This window comes from Pseudorca crassidens, chromosome 2 (genome assembly GCF_039906515.1).
Source record: "Pseudorca crassidens isolate mPseCra1 chromosome 2, mPseCra1.hap1, whole genome shotgun sequence".
NCBI lineage: Eukaryota > Metazoa > Chordata > Mammalia > Artiodactyla > Delphinidae > Pseudorca > Pseudorca crassidens.
This window is the reverse complement of record NC_090297.1, coordinates 84,524,609-84,546,022: the sequence shown is the minus strand read 5'-3', so window position 1 is coordinate 84,546,022 and position 21,414 is coordinate 84,524,609. Positions and strand designations below refer to the sequence as shown.

At 37.0% G+C, this 21,414-nt stretch overlaps 1 long non-coding RNA gene across 1 annotated transcript in view; it reads left to right on the top strand.

The window, feature by feature from the left end:
* Positions 1 to 18,435, top strand: part of LOC137210987 (uncharacterized) — a 94,868-nt gene extending 76,433 nt beyond the window's left edge. Inside the window, exons 2-3 of the long non-coding RNA XR_010936839.1 lie at positions 17,214 to 17,399; positions 17,867 to 18,435. This is a non-coding gene — a long non-coding RNA (uncharacterized lncRNA). The remainder of the gene's footprint in view (positions 1 to 17,213; positions 17,400 to 17,866) is intronic.
* The last annotated feature ends 2,979 nt before the right edge of the window (positions 18,436 to 21,414 follow it).

The following is a 21,414-nucleotide window of genomic DNA, read 5'->3' as shown; positions in this document are numbered from 1 at the left end:
GACCTGGGTAAAATGTATATTTCAGGAACTTGTAATACAATCCCTGATTATTGGAATTAAATATTGTGATTAGACTGATAAAAAGACAAAGATGGATCCTTTTAGTGAAAGTACTCCTAAGGCCTCTGATAATAAGGAAAACGATGCCAAAATCTCCCTTACCCTGAATCAGATGTGAACATATATTTTGGTCACTTTTATTTACATTCACCCAAGAAAGAATCAGATTTATTCAGACGTCTTATGAAAGACTTCCTGTTTGTATATCATTTGAAAATGGAGAGTAAAATAATAAAATTTGAAAAGGGTCAATCAAGTCACATTTGAACCAACTCAGTTTCTTTTTTTTTTTTTTTTTTTTTCCGGTACGCGGGCCTCTCACTGTTGTGGCCTCTCCCGTTGCGGAGGACAGGCTCCGGACGCACAGGCTCAGTGGCCATGGCTCACGGGCCCAGCCGCTCCATGGCATGTGGGATCTTCCCGGACCGGGGGCAGGCAGACTCTCAACCACTGCGGCACCAGGGCAGCCCCCCAACTCAGTTTCTTTAGCAGACTTATTTCCTTGAAAGTTAGTTGTTTCTTTATAATTTTATACTTCTCTTCCTTTCCCTACTAAGACCTGCTCAAAGCAGATGGCCTTTTTGTAGTTCTGTAGATCCTAGTAGGGAAAGGTCTTTACTTGTTTGGTGTGATTGTGCATCTTTGCCTTTCTTCACAGTCCCCTCTTAAGGTAGCTAGCTTTAATTAGGGTTAGAAATGTACTCAGTATGTACAACACTACTTAAAAATGAAATTTGACTGTAACATTGATAAAAACTTTCTAGGCTTAAAAATGTCATCAACAAAGAGTCTGGTGCTTCTTTAATTATCCAATTTCCAAAGCTATAGTGCATAATTCCTTGTGTAATCAGAGCTTAAATTCTGAAGAAACTCATATGGGTGACATTTCCTCTCAATTTTGAATGGGGATTATTTTAAGAGGATACAGAACTTAGAAATATTTCAATGGAGCTGATATTTAAAGCATATTTAGTGGCATTTATGTTTTAATCTGCTTATTGACTAGGCATTAAAGAGAGCTGTCAGTATTTTAGCAGTGATTAAAAGGACCAGACATTGTTTGATATAATGAGCAAGGCTGTATTTCCAGAATGTGGGGCAAATAATTTTTTTTTTAACTTAGAAAATGATGTAGCCTCTTCCTAACAAAGCATTGCCATCGGAAGGACTTTCATTATTGGATTTTCCTTTGTCACTGGGACAAGGAACTCCATTTAGAGACAAATTCTCCCAAATTACATATAGAGATTTGATGAATTCCATTGTTGTGCTACCTTCTTATTTTACAGTCATCAGCAGTAATAACAAGTAATTATGAGAGCAATGATAACAAATCTTTACCCATTGCCAATATGATGTTATAAGCAGGGTACCCGGGATACCAATGTGGAAAAAACAGTTTCTTCTCTCAAGGAACTTTCATACCTAATTGTCACACTGCAGTACAAGGTCTGGTGTACCCAGGTACATTTGTTGAATAAATGAATGAGCGAATGATTTGGCCCTAGTCATCAGGGTAGTTTATTAAAAAACTAGTCTAGATCCCTTAAGAAGTCCTTATTAAATGATTACTAAGTTGACAATCAGCTATTATAATCTACTCCATGTGGGCTATATTTGCCTAATGACAAAAAACCTGTCAGGTCAGTTACATTAGAGAAACAAATAGTCAAACAGATTTTTTATAGAATAAAATAATACATCATTTAATAGGCTGTTTTATTTTTCAATAATTTTGTTTCAACATTAAAAGAATATAGCAAACAATAAACAGAAGTTACCAAAAAAAAAAAGAGCAGAGATTTAGCATGACAAAAAATGAGTTCTCTTGAGCTGTGATGTGTAGATCCTGGTCAGTGCCAGCAAATATATGCAGTGCTCCTTCTTTTAATTTTCTGTCAATAGTGCTGATTCCAAACAATAAAGTGAGTTTCTGAAAGCAATATCTATTTAAATTTGGGATTTTTTCCCTCTGTAAACCATTTGATTCAGTTTTACATCAAATCCTTAGTGGTACCAAAGGATATTTCATTTAATTTTCTTAGCTATTTTTTTCAAATGTTGCATATCCGTAGAGAAAATTTATTCCTTTGTATGTGAATCAATTTCTTTTAAATGAAGAAAGCATCCCCTGACTATTTCTTTTCCAAAGAACATCAGCAAAATCTAAAATGAACACTTAAAAGTAATTTGGATATGAATCTAAAGGAACAATAGCTGTAACCGTTAGTCTTTCTGTGAATACCACTATAAAGTAAAATTAAGTAAATTGATGCAAGAAGTGAATGAGATAACACAGAATAAGTCAAATGAGCATGGTTTGCACTTCCACATCTCTACCAGGAGATTACCTCTTTCATCTCACCCAATTTCTGTTCTAGATGTAGTAAAGTCACCACCTATGACCACATGAAGCTGGTATTTCTTGGACATCGGACACTAGATGTCAATAGGTCTGGACATGAAGTAGAATTATAAGACTGTGAAGGGCTGAGACTTTAGTGTCACATAGAGGCAGGCTGGGTTAAGCGGGAAAGCTCTTACTTTTTCTTTATTCCTTCATTCTGTCTCTTTTTTCCTCCATGAAAAATTGTCAACAAATAATTGGAACTCACATGAGCTTTCAAAACAGTGGAAGGGGATAAAGATGAAAAACAACTGAAGTATATTTGCATTTCTTTTTCATAAATTGTGAACACTATTGAGAAAATCTTTTTTTCATCTGGTCTAGGGTTACTTATGGATGTTGTCTAGTAAGCTCTACTTTAATGTTTATCTTTTTTTTCTCCTTTGGATATTCAATTTTTTATCAGTTACTTGTGTCTGTAGAAGAGGATCCTTGAGCTTAGCCTTGATTTTTCATATAGAATTAATTTATACCTGGCTAGTCTCAGGAAAGAAATATTTATTAACATTTCAAGTATCTGAAGATAAATTTTAAAATCTCATGAATAGCTTCCATTTATTTAGTAGTTATTACATTTTGGACACTTTGCTAAAATCTTATATTGTGAATTTCTCATAACAACTTTTATGGTAATTGCTATTGCCATTTGCATATAAAAAATTGAGACTTTGAGATGCTAAGTAATTTGTACAAGGTCGCATAACTGGGTGACGGCACTGAGAATCCAATTCAAAGCTGTGTGACCCCAGAGCCCATACTTTAAAAATTGTACTCCTAAATACACTAGTGAGTAAAACTGTATCATAATGCATTTTTCATCATCAACCATCAGTTGTCTGTTCTTGAACCCAAGTTCATGTGCCTGAAGCACAGTGAGGCCAAACAAACCGAAACACTGAAGTTTGGAACAGAGAAAGTTTTATTGCAAGGGCCAAGGAAGGAGAATGGGTGGTTCATTCTCAAAAGACTCCTTGAAGGTTTTCAGGAAAGAGTTTTTAGAGGCAAAATTTGCGGGGAGAACTGCACGGTGTGTGATCTTCCCCTGATTGATTGGCGGGGAGGTAACAGGGTGATGTTCCAGGAATCTCAGTTGTCAGCCTGGATCCAACCAGTCCGGGGTCCATGGCTTATGCTCAGTCTGAAGTTACCATCCTTCACCTGGGTGGGGGGCTTTAGTTCCTATAGAAAAACTCAGAGATTTGTACCTGATTGTTATGTATATTCCTTGAGGAGGAAGCAGGAGTCACTGCACTATTGTTTCTTGACTGCTCCTCCTTTGTTTCTGCATTCCCTCCCTTCCCTAGTTAGTAACTGTTTGAATCTGCCCTTTGGAACACAGGGAAGGTCTAGAGGCTGAAACCTTTCTCCTACGAACAAGAAATGGGGGACACAAAAGGCTTTTGTACCCAGGAGGGCCTCACAATATTCTGCTCAGTTTCATGTTCATGATATCAACAATTTAATTATGCCTATGTTTAAAGAGGAGGAAGAGGAGGGGAAGGTCTCTTTCAGAGTAGAATTAAACCCATTTAAAAAAATCTACTGCAGTGGTTTGGTTTCAAAGCATTAACTCAGTACTTTTAATAATAGATACACATAAATCCCATGATAAGAATTCACTTCTCCTCTCTCCACTTTTGAAAATTAGGTAGCTGTTGAGAGAACAAAATAGTTAAGGATATGGAGAGCACAGTATAAAGTAATTCTTGCCTGAAGTGCTTAGTACTATTTCAAGAGTTTACTAAATTCAGTAAATGTGTTTTAGGTTCTTAGGGCACATGGTGGTCACTCCATATGTATTGGTTACAAGAACAAACTTGAGATAGAGTTAATGTATAAAGAGCTTTGGAGTTTGAGGGCTCATCCAAGAGGTCCTCATGGAAAAATCATCTTAACTGTCATAACTTCATTAGTAATGGGTTTATATTTGCTCAGCTGACTGTAGAAGTAGCTTATAATTTTACTCTTATAAAATAAGGGAACAGAGCTATAATAAGTTAGCTGAAGTTAAACAAGTTGATTTGTGTTGCATTGCAATGCACCCATTCCTTTTATTACTTCCTGAACACACATCAAACAAAAATAGTAATCTAAACTCATTCCATTTACCAAAATTACAAAGTATGTTAGATACATTTTAATCCAGAACTTACTGTGTCTCTGTAAGGGAACAATTAACTACTAGATTAATTTATTGGTTAATTCCATTAAAAACTCCACAAAAAAACAAAAACACCCTACAATGCCAAGAAAACTCTATCGTAATCTTCACCCCTTATTCAGAGCATCAAGCAGTGGTGTGAGAGTGAGACCATCTCATCCTAAATCTGGAACCCTTAGAAACTGATGCACTATTCAGAGGGATGCAACATCCTCCTCAATACTGTTGCCAGTGTCCTTTTACAGGGCCTCCCCCTTGACTTTTGAGCACTTGACACTATTAACTGCCTGCTCATTCTTAAAATTTACTTCTTTCTTGATTTCATGATACCACTCACTATAGGTTCTCCTTTTTCTGAGCTAATTCTTATCTACATAGAGATTGATCAATTCATGCAACTATTTAATAACCATTTTTACTGAAGTATTACATATATACGGTAAAGTTAGTGAATCTAGAATTCACAGATTAATGAATTTTTAGAATGTGAACAAATTCATAAAACTATCCATATCAGGAAATAATCCATGACTACTCACAAACGAAGGACTCCTCACATCCTTTTCCGATTACTACTAAAGAAACTACTATCCTTACTTTCATCACCATAGGTTAGTTTTACCTATATTTTGAAATTTGTATAATGGAATAGTGCAATGTTCTCTTTGCTGTCTGGCTTCTTTGATCAGTATTATGTCTGTGAAACTTATCTATATTTGCGCATGAGGAAATATTTATTTTCATTGCTTTCTAGTGTTCCATTATAAGAATATGTCACAACTTATTTACCCACCTGTAAACAAAGAACAACAAAGAGGATTGCTCACTACTCAATTCTACAAGAATTAAGTCATAACCCACTGCAGTCACTGCCTGACAGTGCAGTGACAATAACAGAATGGAGGAAATTAAGACGATAACAGAATGAGAGGAAATTAAGATGATAACAGAATGAAGCTCTCTGTGCTTTGGCCAAACAGGCGCCTTAGATAATTAGATGTATATCTCAAGAAGAATCTGAATGAACCCAGATTCTTGCATCTTCCCATAGATAGAAAAGCACTAAAATCATTAACTTGAGACGTCTGCTCTTTGTGACTAACTGTAATCTTTTAGCAAGAAGTATACTTTACTGCAGGCATTCCCTAGCCAAAAATCTATATATATACTGGCTTCTCCCCTACCTCTTTAGAACAGTTTCCTCAGAGCTACTGAGAGGCTGTCTCCTGGGCTATAGTCCTCAGCAAGACTCTGAATAAAACCTAAACTCACAGCTCTTATGTTGTGTGTGTGTGTGTGTGTGTGTGTGTGTAAGTTGACACAGCTCACTGTCAATGGATACTTGAGAGTTTGCGCTATTATAAATAGGGCTGCTGGGAACATTGTTATATGTGTCTTTTCATGTACATATGCATGTAATTTTTATAGGTTAATCCTTAAAACTAGAATTACTGAATTATGAGGTATATGTATGATCAACTTTGGATAATGTTGTCAGTTTCCAAAGTTGTTCTGCCAATTAACACACCCATCAGCAATTTATGAGAGTTCCAGTTTCTCTAAATCCTTGACAAATTAGTCCCTTATATTTCAACAATTCTAGTGAATATACATATATAGGTATTTCATTGTAGTTTTATGTGTCCTTGATAACTATTAAATCTGAGTATATTTTCATATATTTCCATTTGCATATCCTTTTGGTAATGTTTTACTCATTTTTCTATTGGCTTATATTTTCCTTATTGATAAGTAGCAGTTTTTTATACATTTCAGATATAAGTTCTTTGTTGAATATATATTTTGGAAATATCTTCTGCTACTCTGTGACTTGAATTTTCATTCTCTTAGAGATATATTTAATAAATGGACATTCTTAATTTGAATACAGTTCAATGTATCAATCTTTTCCTTTTTGGTTGGTTCTTTTAATGTTTTACTTAAGAAACATAAGTGTGGTTTTGCCTACCCCCAAATCATAAAAATATTCTCTTATATTATCTTCCAGAAGAGTTGTATTTGTATTTTAGTCTTTGTATTTTAGCCTTCCATTTACATCTGCAATCATCTGCTGTTGAATTTTATGTTTAGTATAAGGAAGAAGTTGAGATAAATATTTTCCTCATAGGAATATCCAGTTAACCTAGCAAAATTTATTATGAAGACTATTCTTTATCACTGGATTGCAGTATCATTTTTGTCAAATTTTAAGGGACTATGTACATGTGATCTATTTCTGGACTCAAAGTCAGTTTCATTGGACTATTTTACTGCCTTTATATATATACTACTTTATATTAATTGTAACTATATAATCTTTTGCTTCAAGATTGTCTTGATTCTCTTTGTCCTTTGAACTTCCATATAAATTTTAGAATTTTGTGTATTTTTTTCCACTTCCAACACAAAATCATGCTGAAAATTTGATTAAAATTGCATTGACTCAATATAGGGAGAACTGACTACACCACTGAAACTTCCAATCCATGAACATGATATATCTCTCCATGTATTTAGGTCTTTAATTTCTCTCAATAATATTTTATAATTTTCTGTGTAGAGGTCTTACATAATTTTGTTACATTTATTTCTATAGATATGTTTTTGATGCTATTGTTAATAATATTATTAAAATTTTTTTGGGGGGGAGAGTGTATAGAAATACAATTAGTGTTTATATATTTACCCTACTAATTTTACTTAATAAGTCTAATAGTTTATCTATAAAGGTCATTTTTAAATTTTTATGTTCAACATTATGTAATTTATGACTAATGACAGTTTGCTTATTACTTACTTTTCAATACTTTTATCTATTCTTTTTTCTTGTATTATTGCACTGACAATTTAAAAAAATTTGGTAAAGTTTGTGTGAAATTTGAATTATTTCTTCATTAATTCTCTGTAAATATTCACCAGTAAAGCTATTTTGGCTTGAAGATCTCCCCTGTGGGAAGATCTTCAAATATGAAATCAATTTAATAGAATGAGACTATTCAAATTTTCTATTTCTTCTTGTATCATTTTTATAAATTGTGTTTATCAAGTGCTTTCTTCATTTCACAAAAATTAGTAAATTTATTGGACAAAGACTTTAATAATATCTTCTTTGATCTTTTTAATATCTATGGAGAAATTTTAGTTCTGTCTCCTTTTACATTACTGATATTGATAATTTGTGTCTTCTATCATCTTTTATTGGTCTGTCTTCTCGATGCTTACCTACTTGTTTAGTCCTTTCAAACAACTTACTTTGACTTTCACTTGGTATAGGCAAAAAGGCTATTTAATTAGATTTCCAATTGTTTTCTTGGTCCTAATATCCTCTCCCTGAAATTACATTTCTTTTCTTTTTCTTTTATTTAAAGATTTTTTTAATGTGGACAATTTTTTAAGTCTTTATTGAATTTCTTACAATATTGTTTCTGTTTTATGCTTTGGTTTTTTGGCTGTGAGGCATGTGGGATCTTACCTCCCTGACCAGGAATTGAACCTGCACCCCCTGCATTGGAAGGTGAAGTCCTAACCACTGGACTGCCAGGGAAGTTTCTGAAATTACATTTCTTAAAAACAAATTTAGTCACATCAGTCTTCTGTTAAAAATAACCTCATAAGCGCATCATTATCTATAGTATAAACTCCAAATCCATTTGAAGACTTTCTTAAGCTGTGCTGCTTTGGTAGGAACTTTATTATTTCACCATCTCTGAGCTTTCTAGTCTCATCTCTAAACATTCTCCCTCTTGAATCTTATGCTCTATTAAATTTCCACTACTGAAAATCCTGTCTTTTTTGTGTAACAAACTACTCACAATTATTTCAATTATATTTGATTATTTTTATTATTAAGCCTTCTTTCCTTTGGCACTGCTCTTCTTCTGTATGGAATTTCCATCCTTTACTTGATCAACCTGATGGGGTCCCTCCAGATTTTCCTTCACTGTTATCCTCTCTGTCAAGCTATTTAAAATTACTTTTACTACTCAAAAAAAATGTGGTTTTTTTGCCCTCTTTTATACCCTATAGCAATCTGCTTCTCTTATTAGGCTATGAGAAACCTGAAGGAAGAAACCTAGCAGCGTAACAAGTTGCTCCACACCCCACAGAGATCAAAAAGTGATATGTTTAATAGAGCTCAGTTATCCTTATTTCTATTATACTTCTTTTACCTTGACCTCTCTTTCTAAGAAAGTGTATCTGAAACATCAAGCAGAAGGAATGTGATAAGAATTTACAGAATGTTTAGATGTGTATGCTACCACACTAGCCACAATTAACAAGATTTATAGGAAAAAAAAATAATTCCTACTTTGTCAGTATCTATTTTGTCAGTATTTAAATTCCTGTTGTTATTCAGCAAGACCTGGACAATCTTATTTGGCCAAGGGTCTCTGAGTCTACTCAACCACATTCTAGTACCTCAAATACTTTTGATTAATTACTCATGCAGGGAGTTTCCTAATTCCTTACAACTAAGAATTCTATTATTCCTGTAGTCTTCTAGAACATAAGGGGATATGCATGGGTAAGGGTACATGGTATTACAAATCCAGGCTGTGCCAATTTTACTAGCCAAGAATAGAGGTTACACTCAAATTATGATAATTTGAGTAGCGTTTAGTAGGGACTTTTTACAAAGTTTTGGTAGGGTGTAGGATAACCACAAGAGATAGTATAGTATCTAGGGCAAGTGTAATAACAGTGTTCTGTTATTATAACTGTTTCCAACCTCTGAGATAAGTGGTCAGAGGAGAGAGTGATTACAGGTGTCCATAGACTGGTGGCTATTTGAAGATGGCTGTTTATAGGCATGAAGACTTTGGCTTAGGGATTGGATATAGCCTGCCCAAGGTAACTGCAGAGAATGAACCAGGGGAATAAGTACTGAGACATCAGTCTCTGCCTGCTCTCCTATCCACCTGTCCTTCCACCCTTCCTCCCTCCCATCCTTCCTCCTTCCAGATATCTCACTAGGGTTTCTTGTTGGTCAAACCTAATGGGAAGTCAAATGATGTTGATGTCATCCAACAGGATGCACAGCTGGGTCCAGGAGATAGGAGTCTGGATCTGGAGGGGTAAAACAACACATGGGCCTCAGTGAGAAAAGGAATCACTCCATTTTCCAAAAGTGAAGAAATAGTTTTTTTTACTTTGATAGCATGATAAAGGAGCCCAGATATCAGCATCTAGATGTTAGATTGGGTCAGAGGTTAGGGAGATGCTGTTCATCCTGAGGCAAAACAGGATTATAAGAGATCTTGTGTTTCATTTTTTTTGGTTTTGCTTTCCCAGGTCTGGCCTTGTTTCTTTTTTTTTTTTAGAAGATGTTGGGGGTAGGAGTTTATTTATTTATTTATTTATTTTTGCTGTGTTGGGTCTTTGTTTCTGTGCAAGGGCTTTCTCTAGTTGTGGCAAGCGGGGGCCACTTTTCATCACAGTGCGTGGGCCTCTCACTATCGCGGCCTCTCTTGTTGCGGAGCACAGGCTCCAGACGCGCAGGCTCAGTAGTTGTGGCTCACGGGCCTAGTTGCTCTGCAGCATGTGGGATCTTCCCAGACCAAGGCTCGAACCCATAGTCCCCTGCATTAGCAGGCAGATTCTCAACCACTGTGCCACCAGGGAAGCCCTGGCCTTGTTTTTTCTGCCTGTCCTTCAGTTATTCTCACGTGAAAATCTAAGTTTAGTGTTACTATTAGCATTGCCCCAGTTACATGCAGAAAACAGTTCTAACCACAAGGAAATAATTATAAACAAAGCCCAGTTAATTATACAAGACATTCTTGGCTGCCCTAATTAAGGCACAGTTCAATACTACTAGCTGGGTAATTTTTTTTTTTAATTGTGAATAGATTTAGTAGGAGCTTGTCTGGTGAACATATAATGAGATCAGTGTCTCAGAAAGAATCTGATTAAAAAAAATTATTCACCAATCGTTTGTTTTCTGCTGCTTTATAGAACTCCTTCTCCCCATGGCACAGCTAGAGAAGAATGTGAATTTACTCTCTGAAGAGTCTGAAGCCCAAAGCATGGGAAACTAGGGGATGTTTATTTCATCAAGAGGGAAGGGCACAAGGATGGAGGATGATCCCACCAGGACACGTGTGTGTATTATTGGTACTTCTGGTGGCTTTTGTGACTGGTTTCTTCCTCAGGGAAGTTTCTGTGTTTCATAGGCTCAGCTCCCATGTAGATATAAACAATGTGACAGTGTGCGAAGTGGTTATCCACAACCTGTACTTTCTTTTTCTTTTATTGTTCACATACACACTAAAGGGGTACAGAGTAGTCAAATACATAGTTTTGTAGACTTGTTTTCATAGTTTGGATATCTAGGCTATTATAATATCATACCAGTGGGCTTTGGAGTCAGATGAAAGTAAGTTCAAATACCTTTTCTGTATGATTTCAAGCAGGTAGTTTAACTTCACTGGGATCCTTTTCTGTAAAATAGGAATTATATGTTCCTCAGGGTACGTGGTACATATACAAATCGTGGAGTTTATTTTACTTTAAGCTAATTAATTAATTGATTTTTGTTTTACTTTAAGAACGAAATGAGACAACATATGTGATGATCATCCCTATTGTCTGGCACATGGTAGATGTATAGTGAGTCTTGGTTTGATTCCTCCTCAGTTATTTCTACTCTAATCACCCGCGTATTTCTTATCTTCAAAATGCTCTCATTGTCTGTTCAGGATACCCTGTGGATGAGATAAATAAAGGAAAGGAAAGTATTACTGGAATGAGTTGTATGTGAAGAGAATAGTAATGAGAATTAAAATATACTATGCTTAAAGCTTTCCTTGTATTATGTTCTCTCAGAAAGAAATTTTGGTTAATTTGAATTTCCTATTTTTTAGCTGTCATGCATGTTCTGTAAGTAAACAAATGAGTTGGCCATTATGCAGTAAGTAGGGTTTATGCTAAGCTTAGATAATCACTAATTTAGTACCTGAGTTTTTTATGTGCAGATCCAATTTAGCGAAGATAAAAGGAAGTAAGGAATCTTAAAAACACATTTAATTTACCTACGAAGGCAAATTTATCCAATTTATATATTTCACAATAGGCATTTCTAGTAAGATGCCTATCAATTATCATCCAATTCCTACCAGTTCTACCTCTGAAAATTTCTCATACCCCATCTCTTCTTTTCCATCCATAATGCAGGGATCAAAGATGGCAGAATTTCTATTGTAGAGAGATCACTCCCTTAAGGAGGGTGGATTCATGGAGGTGAGTTTGGAAGCAGAGTCTCCAATCACAATAGCTAACATTATGGTGCCCTTACTTTATGTCAGGCTGTTTTAAGCTTCCTCTATACTTAATTTCCTTCATTGCTTATAACAGCCCCATTTGGAAAGTACTATTAATATCTCCTATTTCACAGATGAGAGGAAATGGGTTTAAATCGATAGTTAATTTCCCCAGATGACACAACCAAGAACTAGTTGCAGAGCTGAGACGTAAGCAAAGATCTGCCTGATTCCAAAGTCCATGTGACTAACCACTATGTTCTGGTGTGGCCTACATGAAAAATAATGGGACCCTGAATCAGGACAGTGTTATTCAGGGCGGAGACGACAGAATGGATTTACCAACTATTTAGTAGGTAAAATTTGCTGGACTTAGTAATGCACTGAATATGGAAAATGAGGAGAAAAGAGGAGTCTGGGATAATTTGCAGTGCTCTTTTCTGAGATAATGATGGTGCTATTTACTGAGATAGAGAATGTAGTAAGGGGTGTACTAGAGATGGGGAAGGAAGGGAGAAAAATGTTGATCTCAGTTTCAGACAAATTAAGTTTGAGATGTCAATGGGACCCCCAGGAAGAGAAGTTCTGTAGGCATTTGACCATGCCAGGCTAAAAATTAGGCAAGAGGTAATATTTGGAAGCCAGCAATATGCCTTAAAGCTGTAATAGGATTGCCTGGTGGGAAGGGGGAAGGGGCAAACACAGGCAGTGGACTTAGGATGCCAACTTTAAAAGAGATAGATGGAGAAAAAGGATTCAGCATGGTAGGGGGTGGATCAAAGAGAGGATGGGATTAATATAGGCAGTAGCAAATATCAAGAAATACACCATCATCAGTGTAAAATGCAGTTGATTTAATAAGTGTATTGGGTAGGGTAACAAAATGCCATAACAAATATTATAAATTCCCAACTTTAATAACTTAACACAGTAAGTTATTACCCTAATCACTCACATTTGATAATCCTGGCTATCAGGCAACTTTCCTCCACTTAGTGATTGAGAAATGGAGAATTTATCCATCATATGGCTTGGCCATTCCCTAGCATCCTGTAGTCCTTGGTATCTATCTAGCAGGTGGCCAAAGAGAAGATGATGTACACTTGCTTTTTAACTATATTTGCCCAGATATATCACACACCATTTCCACTCAAATTCCATAGAAAAGAACTAATCATCTGAGTTCACTTAGATGCAAGGGAGGCTGAACTATGTAGTTCCTGACTGGACAGCCACTTCCCCCAAACCACTCTAAACTCTGGAAGAGAGAGCACACAGTTTTCAACGGACAGTCATCTTTTCCTGGTTCCAACTGAAGTCTATGCAGATTGGAAATGTGAGGAGTGTTGGTGGTCTCTGCCAAGTGCTGGGGACGGGAAACTCTTCTATGGGTAGATCTACTGCCTGGCTGGTCCTCGCTTCAGCCTGTCCATATGTGGGCCCAGTTTGTTGTCCCAACTAGGCAACATGGCACGCATAACACCGGTGCCCAATTTAGGCTCAGTATCCCGAGCCCCAGGGCCTGGTTTCAGTATTCCTGTTCAGTGTCAGAGTGTCCAAGTATGTTGGCATTAATAGATGGGTGGTGGAAAACTATTTTTGGTTGTTGGTTGTTTATTTAAACGAAGTAGTGGCGGGGGGGGGGGGGGGGATCATTGGCACCACCTGTACACAGTCATCTTTTTAGGTGCTTCTGTTAACCTATCCAGAAAATTTGAGTAATCTTTTTAGTGAAGAGCAAAGTGAGACTAGCACTTTGTAGAAAGTCTATAGAGAAGGCAGGAGTTGTGCTGCTGGTATTGGATGTCTCATAGGCTTGTATTAGTGTTCAAAGCTCTTGATATATTTTCTTGCAAATAAATTGTTGCTGTTTTAATTTAGTGATGCTCAATTGTCTACAATATATACAATGTATATAATTGTCGACATAAATCTTCCATTTATAATTAGACAAGGCTATGCCATATATTTTAAAACTTAACCTGGGCAATAAACACATTTGTAAATTCATACTCAAAAAAAAAAAAAAAATAGCAGCAGGGTTTCCCTGGTGGCTCAGTGGTTGAGAGTCCGCCTGCCGATGCAGGGGACGTGGGTTCGTGCCCTGGTCTGGGAAGATCCCACAGGCCGCAGAGCGGCTGGGCCCGTGAGCCATGGCCGCTGAGTCTGCACGTCCAGAGCCTGTGATCCGCAATGGGAGAGGCCACAAGAGTGAGAGGCCCGCGTACAGCAAAAAAAAAAAAAAAAAAATAGCAGGAGGAGAGGGACAACAGGATGAGAAAAAAATTTAATTCAATTCAACAAGTATTTATCAGTACATTGTACCAGATATTGTTGCAGGGATAGGTGGTAGACAGAGCAGAGAAATGAGAAGATGGAGTTCCTGACCTCAAAGAAATTAACATGTTTTCAGGAAGAGAAGATATATAGTCACATAAAATGAAGGGCTATTGTTATCAGGCAGTGCCTGATTCTGTGCCCAAATGTGATGCGCAAATAAGAAATTCTACTAAGCACAAAGAAGGGAAAGACCCTATGACATAGAGGAGCTGAAAGGCTTTTGGAGGAGATGAAAATAACACAAAGTATCTACTTCGTGTCATACATTTTTTTTTAACATCTTTATCAGAGAATAATTGCTTTACAATGGTGTGTTAGTTTCTGCTGTATAACAAAGTGAATCAGCTATACATATACATATATCCCCATATCTACTCCCTCTTGCGTCTCCCTCCCACCCTCCCTATCCCACCCCTCTAGGTGGTCACAAAGCACTGAGGTGATCTCCCTGTGCTATGCGGCTGCTTCCCACTAGCTATCTATTTTACATTTGGTAGTGTATATATGTCCATGCCACTCTCTCACTTCGTCCCAGTTTACCCTTCGTGCCATACATTTTTAGGCTTTTTTTTTGTTAGCTTGTTTGTCACCTTTTAAGGTAAATATTATGCCCCATTTAGAAAACTAAAGCAAAAAACATTAAGTAGTCTATGTTCATTACAAGCCAGAGCAAGGATTCAGACGCAAGTTTCCTGGCACTTGGCGCAGTGAAGTTTTGGTCACCCTGTGCAGCATTCTGTAGACAACCTAGAGCTTATTATATTCTTGGGGCAATTTCTCCTACCCATTTCCTCCCGCTTCTCAGATCCAAATGGAACGTTCGGTCTCCTTCTTTAAAGTGTCTCTAGCCCTGCAGAACACAGTGTATCTGATGCCTTTACTAGAGCACAGTAAGAATTGGCAAAGATCAGAATCAGAGTCTGGATTCTACTTTTGGGGAAAAAGAATTATTTATTATAAAGAGTTTCATGTTGAATATAGCACATCTCCACTCTGCCACCTCTTTCCAAAATTTTCTCTGTTTGAGTACCTTAAGGTGGGAAATTTGAGTGGGCAGGTTGTGGATTTTCTTACTCTCAATAGCTATCTCTTTCATGGTAGCTGGAAGTCTGGACAGACTGACAGTCATAAGAATTAATTACTGAGTTTCTCATACTTGCCTGGATATTAAGCAGGTGATAACTTGCACTTTGATAACCAGGAGTATGATGAAGAATATAGATGCATTGGAGCTACTGAAACATGCTCACTAGCATTCTGACATAGGAAAACAAATCATACAGCACCAGTTGTAAACATCAAGTTTGAAAAACAAATCTACTGACCACTGAGAACTAGTGGCATTATCATATACCCTACCACAATCCACAGGAAAGTTGCCCTGGGAATTAATTAGGTCCATTAGCATAATATAGTATGACAATATTTCACAGTCATAAAACAGTTGAGTTTGAAATGTTAAAGTGACAGAATAGATTTAAAGTAATTGAGAGAGAGAGAGAGAAACTAATTATACTCAAAATTGAGCTGAGGCCTGTCTTATCTGAGATTTCCTTTGAAACCCCCCAACAGTGACCAAGATCAAAGCCAAGATATTTGTTGTTTTAATGAGCTCTAGTATTTATAGGTATTCCTAAAGATAGTTTTCTTGAGATTGTGGTTTTTAACAACACACACAATTTGGCAAATGTAGCTAAATGATTTGGGGTTGAACTGGTTCTTGCCTTGGTTCTTTTGTAGTAATGAAGGATGAGTAGTTCACTTTCAAATTGTTATTCTGTCAGAGGGTAGAAATACCATTAGACCAAAAGAAAACCTAGTTGTGAATGCTGGGGTCACTTGCTTACATTCAACCAGGAGGATTTATTCCCCCAATGAGCAGGACTATTAAATCCAGCTAGGAATGGAGTGCTTATACCTGTGAATGGTTAATCTAGCCACTAATTCAAAGAGTCCTAGGCTGCCACCAAACAGTATTAAAATTTTGATTATTTTATGGCTTGTCCAAATGCCCAATCCCCCAAGCAATTGTTGTAATTTACACACAAAAAGAAAAAAGCTCAGGGAAAAGAATATCCATCTTTTAACCTTATCCACAAGGGTCTGGTTCTGACTGCACACATAAAACAAAATAAAAGTACTCAGCTTAGGCAATTAAAATGTTCTTGTTTTCTATTAAAATAAAACGTGTTCATTTATGAATGACTCCGAAAGGAAGGCCTAGGAGTCATGGTTTGCTTTGTTACGAGCTATAGATTTAGTAATGATATTCAAATGACTCCAACAAGAAATTTTCTACAATTTTCTTTCTTCCAGTCCATTAACAATCAAATATTCAGGAAATGTAAATAGCAAAATGTAACAATGCCAGCAGGTAAAATTTGCTTTTTTACTTTGTCGACACGTGAAATTGGTAAAATATACCACAGAAACTAGCAGAAATAGTAGAACTAGGAAGGCTCATGGAAACCCTTATGAGAACACTGAGGCCCAAAGGTGTTAAGTGCTGTTGGTTAGGGTACACTGCTAATGACACACAGAACCAAAACCAGCATCCATTACTTCTGACTTTCTGTCCACTGCTCTTTGTCTTATACTGGGCTTTAGCATAAATAGGTTGAGGGTCAGATCTTGTTAGTTTTGACTTTAGGAAGCAACTGGAAGGTTCTGTAGGGAAAGAGGGAAATGACTACGACACCATGGTGACTATCTCAATAAATAAATTCTATACCTCAGCTAAAAGTCCATATTCTGAATATTCCATGTCTAGTTTCTCAACAAATTTGAGAGTCACCCCTTCAACGCACATTTTTCCTCCTAATCAATAAACCAGCAATGAAGTTCACTGGGACCCTGGACCACACCATCCCACACACCCCCCACCAGCAATCCAGCTGCTAATGGAAAGCTGCACTGTGTGCCTGCCTCACCCACGTTGTACCCTTTGAAATCCTCAACTCTTTGCCCTGTCTCCTCTCCTATCTAGTTTTATCTGCTCTCTGGCTTCCCTTATGAGCATCCCAGCATGAGACTTTTCACAATCCTTTCTACCTCGACAGAATCCTGTTCAGTCTTCTGATATGGCAGCAAATCCTGTCGCTGGCCCATATGCAGTGTCATGTTCTCATAATGAACAGCACCAACCTTCACAGCTTGAAGGAACATCTGCCATGTAAGTAGCATCAAAAAGATCAAGAGTGGGCTTCCCTAGTGGCACAGTGGTTGAGAGTCCGCCTGCAGATGCGGGGGACACGGGTTCGTGCCCCGGTCTGGGAAGATCCCACATGCCACGGAGCGGCTGGGCCCGTGCGCCATGGCTGCTGAGCCTGTGCTCCGCAACGGGAGAGGTTGGAGATCGATTCCTTTTACTTTTTAACTTGTATTTTTTTTTTAAATATAGTTTACTGTAGTTGTTTCTAAACAAGTGTGAGCTTCCTAAAGTTAGGACTCACAGTTTGGGGTATTTTTAGCAATTCTATTGCCAAACACTGAATGAGATAGCTAATATCATGAGAGAATTGTTTTCTAATAAACATTCCGGAGATGTGAGCAATGAAATGATGCGACTGTACAGAATCCTGGGTGATGAAGCCTCTTTGGGAAATTTGAGCATAAATCTCGCTTTCTCTTTCCCACCAGGTTTTTGGCATCCTATCTCGAGAGCGTCTGTAGTAAGTCTGAACATCTGCAGCAGAACCTGGCCAGCAACAGGAATTTCCAGGAATTTCTTACCGGGAGAAAAAGCAATACCTGTTTCAATCTGCTGTTCGCTATTTAAAGTTTCAAAAAAAATTTTCCTTTTGTTTAAATAGCATAAAGTCTCTACACAATCATAAATTATTTGACCAAATCTGATCATGAATCCCACACCTGCCTCTGACGTTGAAATGTATCAAATGGTTTAGAAAATTTTTTTTAAATTACCCAACGTATTACAACAAGACACATGATAAACTACAGAAGTTGAGGTCAGCCAGGTGTGCAATTTTTAAAGTTGAAGAAATATTCAAAATTAAAATAATCCTTATGATTATTTAAACAAATCATCAAGATTTTATCAATTTTATATTTCTTGATCTGAAATATTGAGGTATTTTGTTTCTAATTATGAAGACAGAAAAAGAATAACACTTCTTCATAATGTATTTATCTGCATACAATGATGACCCTAACAAATGCTGTCTGAGGATTTGTTTTCATAGTGTTGTAGTAGCAGTGGTCAGGTTCTGTGGATGTGCAGAAGCCAGTGTTAATGAAAGTAAAGGATGGAAGGGAGATATTTTATATATTAACAATAATCCATTTAACATATTTAGTTGGGCAAAGGCAGTGATATTTGGTCTTTGGATAATGTGGTGTGGAGGTAAGCAGTGCCCTTTCACGTATATCTATTTGATTTCAGGGATTTACACAGTAGTGAGGAACCTCTTAAGAGAAAAAGGACAGGAGTATTGCTCCTTTCTTTTCCTTCGAGGTCATGTCTGCCAGACTCATTGATGTTGGGGGCAGGAAGGGGTGATAGGGAGTCCTGAGAAGGAACTAACCATAAGGGAGGGGTGATTTGTGGGCTTAATTCTAGATCATAGGTCTTAGGAAGGGGCTGGAACATTCTACAAGCCAAGTCATCCTGTGAATTGACCTGAAAGAGCTTTATTTCCCAAGAACGATAATCGCTAGGTTGCTGTAGAAAACACCTTCTGAGTGTGATTCTCACAGAGGGAGCGTGCTCTCTCATACCTAGAGGAACAAATGGGGACCTTGGTCAATGGCTTGAGGTCAGCAGAGGTAGTGGCAAGAGAAGACAAGAACAGGAACAGCAGAAGAAGGTGGGCCACTCACATCCCATTTTTGCATACTGCCGTTTCAGCAGTGCTATCAGACACTGGTGATCCAGCACCGACATGGATGGAGCAATAGGACAGTGGCCACTGGCCAGGAGCTTTCAGAACTGTAATTCTGAAATTAAAGCAAATGAGGCTGACCTTATTTTGTAGTGATGGTACAGAACCAGACAAGTCCCTGCACAGTTCTCCAGTCACTCTTCCCCTACCCCAGTGACTGAGGAAGCCCTGGGCTCCAGAAAGTATAATTAAAAGAGGAGCCTCCATCAGCCTGAGTCCCCAAGAGACTATGGAGAACAGAGACCCCTATTGACCTGAGCAGTACTATGAACATATGGTATACATGTAGTGTAAGTAAGAAATAAGTCATTGTGTTAAACCAATGGGATTTTCAGGTTAATTTGTTATTGTGGCATAACTTAACCTATCCTGACAATAATAAATGGGTAGGTTCAAAACCAAATACACTCTTTGATTTACTTCTGTGCATTTTCCAAAGTACTGTGGACATTGTTCAATTTCATGAAACATTGATATAAATTATTCTGAAATACAGACAGCCACAGAATAACTTACTTTAGCATGGTAGAAATATGCAGCAGTTGAGTTATTGCATGTATTTTTACTTATTTTTTTTTGTTTTGTGCCATATTTGAATCTTTGTTAACTGTGAGTTAGACGAGTCTAGCTCAAGAACATCAGCTTGTGAAAAATTGAATTTTATAGTGCGCGAGAAGTTAAAAGGGGTTAAATTCTAATTTCTCTTGCAGAGATTTGCCAGTAATACATAAAGTTTAAAAATACATAGACTTTAACTCATCAAGTCTGAATTGCACATAAAGGGTCAAGAGAAAAAGTTGAAAGATCTCCAATTTTTGTTTCATTCTAGCCAACATATTGGAGACTACTTTAATGCCTTTCAATAGAGGAATGTTTTAGCTAAGTCTGTACATCCATTTAGCAGCCGATAAGAGCATGATTTATATGAATGTACTGAAATGGAACATTACTCATGGTATATGCTGGTGATGGTGATTTTTATGTGTCAGCTTGGCTGGGACACTGAGTGGTCAGATTAACGTTATTTTGGGGTGTATTTTGAGGGTGTTTCCTGATGAGATTATCAGTTGAATTGGTGGACTCATTAAAGCATCTTGCCCTCCCCTGTTGGGTGGGCATCATTCAATTCAATTCATTGGGGGCCTGAAGAGAACAAAATGGTGGAGGAAGGTTGAATTTCTTCTCTCTGCCTGACTGCTGAGTGGAACCATCAGTCTTTTCCTGCCCTTGAACTAGGTCTTATACCATTGGTGTTCCCGGTTCATAGGCCTTTGAACTCAGGCTTGAATTTATACCTCTGACATTCCTGTGTCTCCAGCTTGTGCAGATTGTGGGGACTTCTCAGCTTCCATAATTGCATGAGCCAATTTCTTATAATAAATCTTATTATATATATGTTTTTTTCTTCTGGAGAACCCTGATTAGCACAATGTTGTATGAATGAAGCAAACAAGTTGTAGGATAACATATGTAGTATAATCTCATTTTTTGTGTTAAGAATTATAGTGTCTTGTCATGCATGCATAAAATGGTTTAAAAGATACACATCAATCTTAAAAGTGCTTACACTTGGCAAGAAGAAATGAGGAGTTGATAGGGAGACTGATTTTTTTACTTTATATACTTCTATATTGTTTCATTTGTTTTTTACAATGAACATATATTCTTTATGTGAGACAACAACTTAAACAATTAAAATAAAGACTGAAATAATACTTGATGGATAACTATAATGAAATACTCTTTGGCATACATACCCCAATCTAAATATAAAAGACATCATTCTAAGGAGAAAACTAGACTATTCTTTAAAATAGAAACCAATGTCAGATGAGGTCATTAAGAATTTCAAAGAGGTCACAGAAGTTGGAGTTATATGTCTCCAAATAGTCACCAAGGGGTAACTGTGATGGTAAAGTTTATACGCTCTAATAGTAGCTAGTGTTCTCTACCTAATAAGTCCTTTTAAGGGATTTCTCTTTCTAAGATTTAAGGCCAACAGAGCAAGTGGAAGATAAGAATTGAGGGCTCCTAGCAAATTTTTGCCAGTTATTACTTCTCTAAACTTAACCAGGTATGCAAATAACAGTCTTTGCTCTTAAAACATTGATTTGGAAAATACGTAAAGGGGAGTCTTGGGTAAAATAAATTTGGAACTGTAGCTCTAAATGAAAGATTACAGGAAACAGTTCCTTGAGTGTGGCTTGTTACATGGTGATGTGAAATAGAATTCTTAAAATAACTATGATCTTTGATACCATTAAATAACCAACATATCCTGCCAAC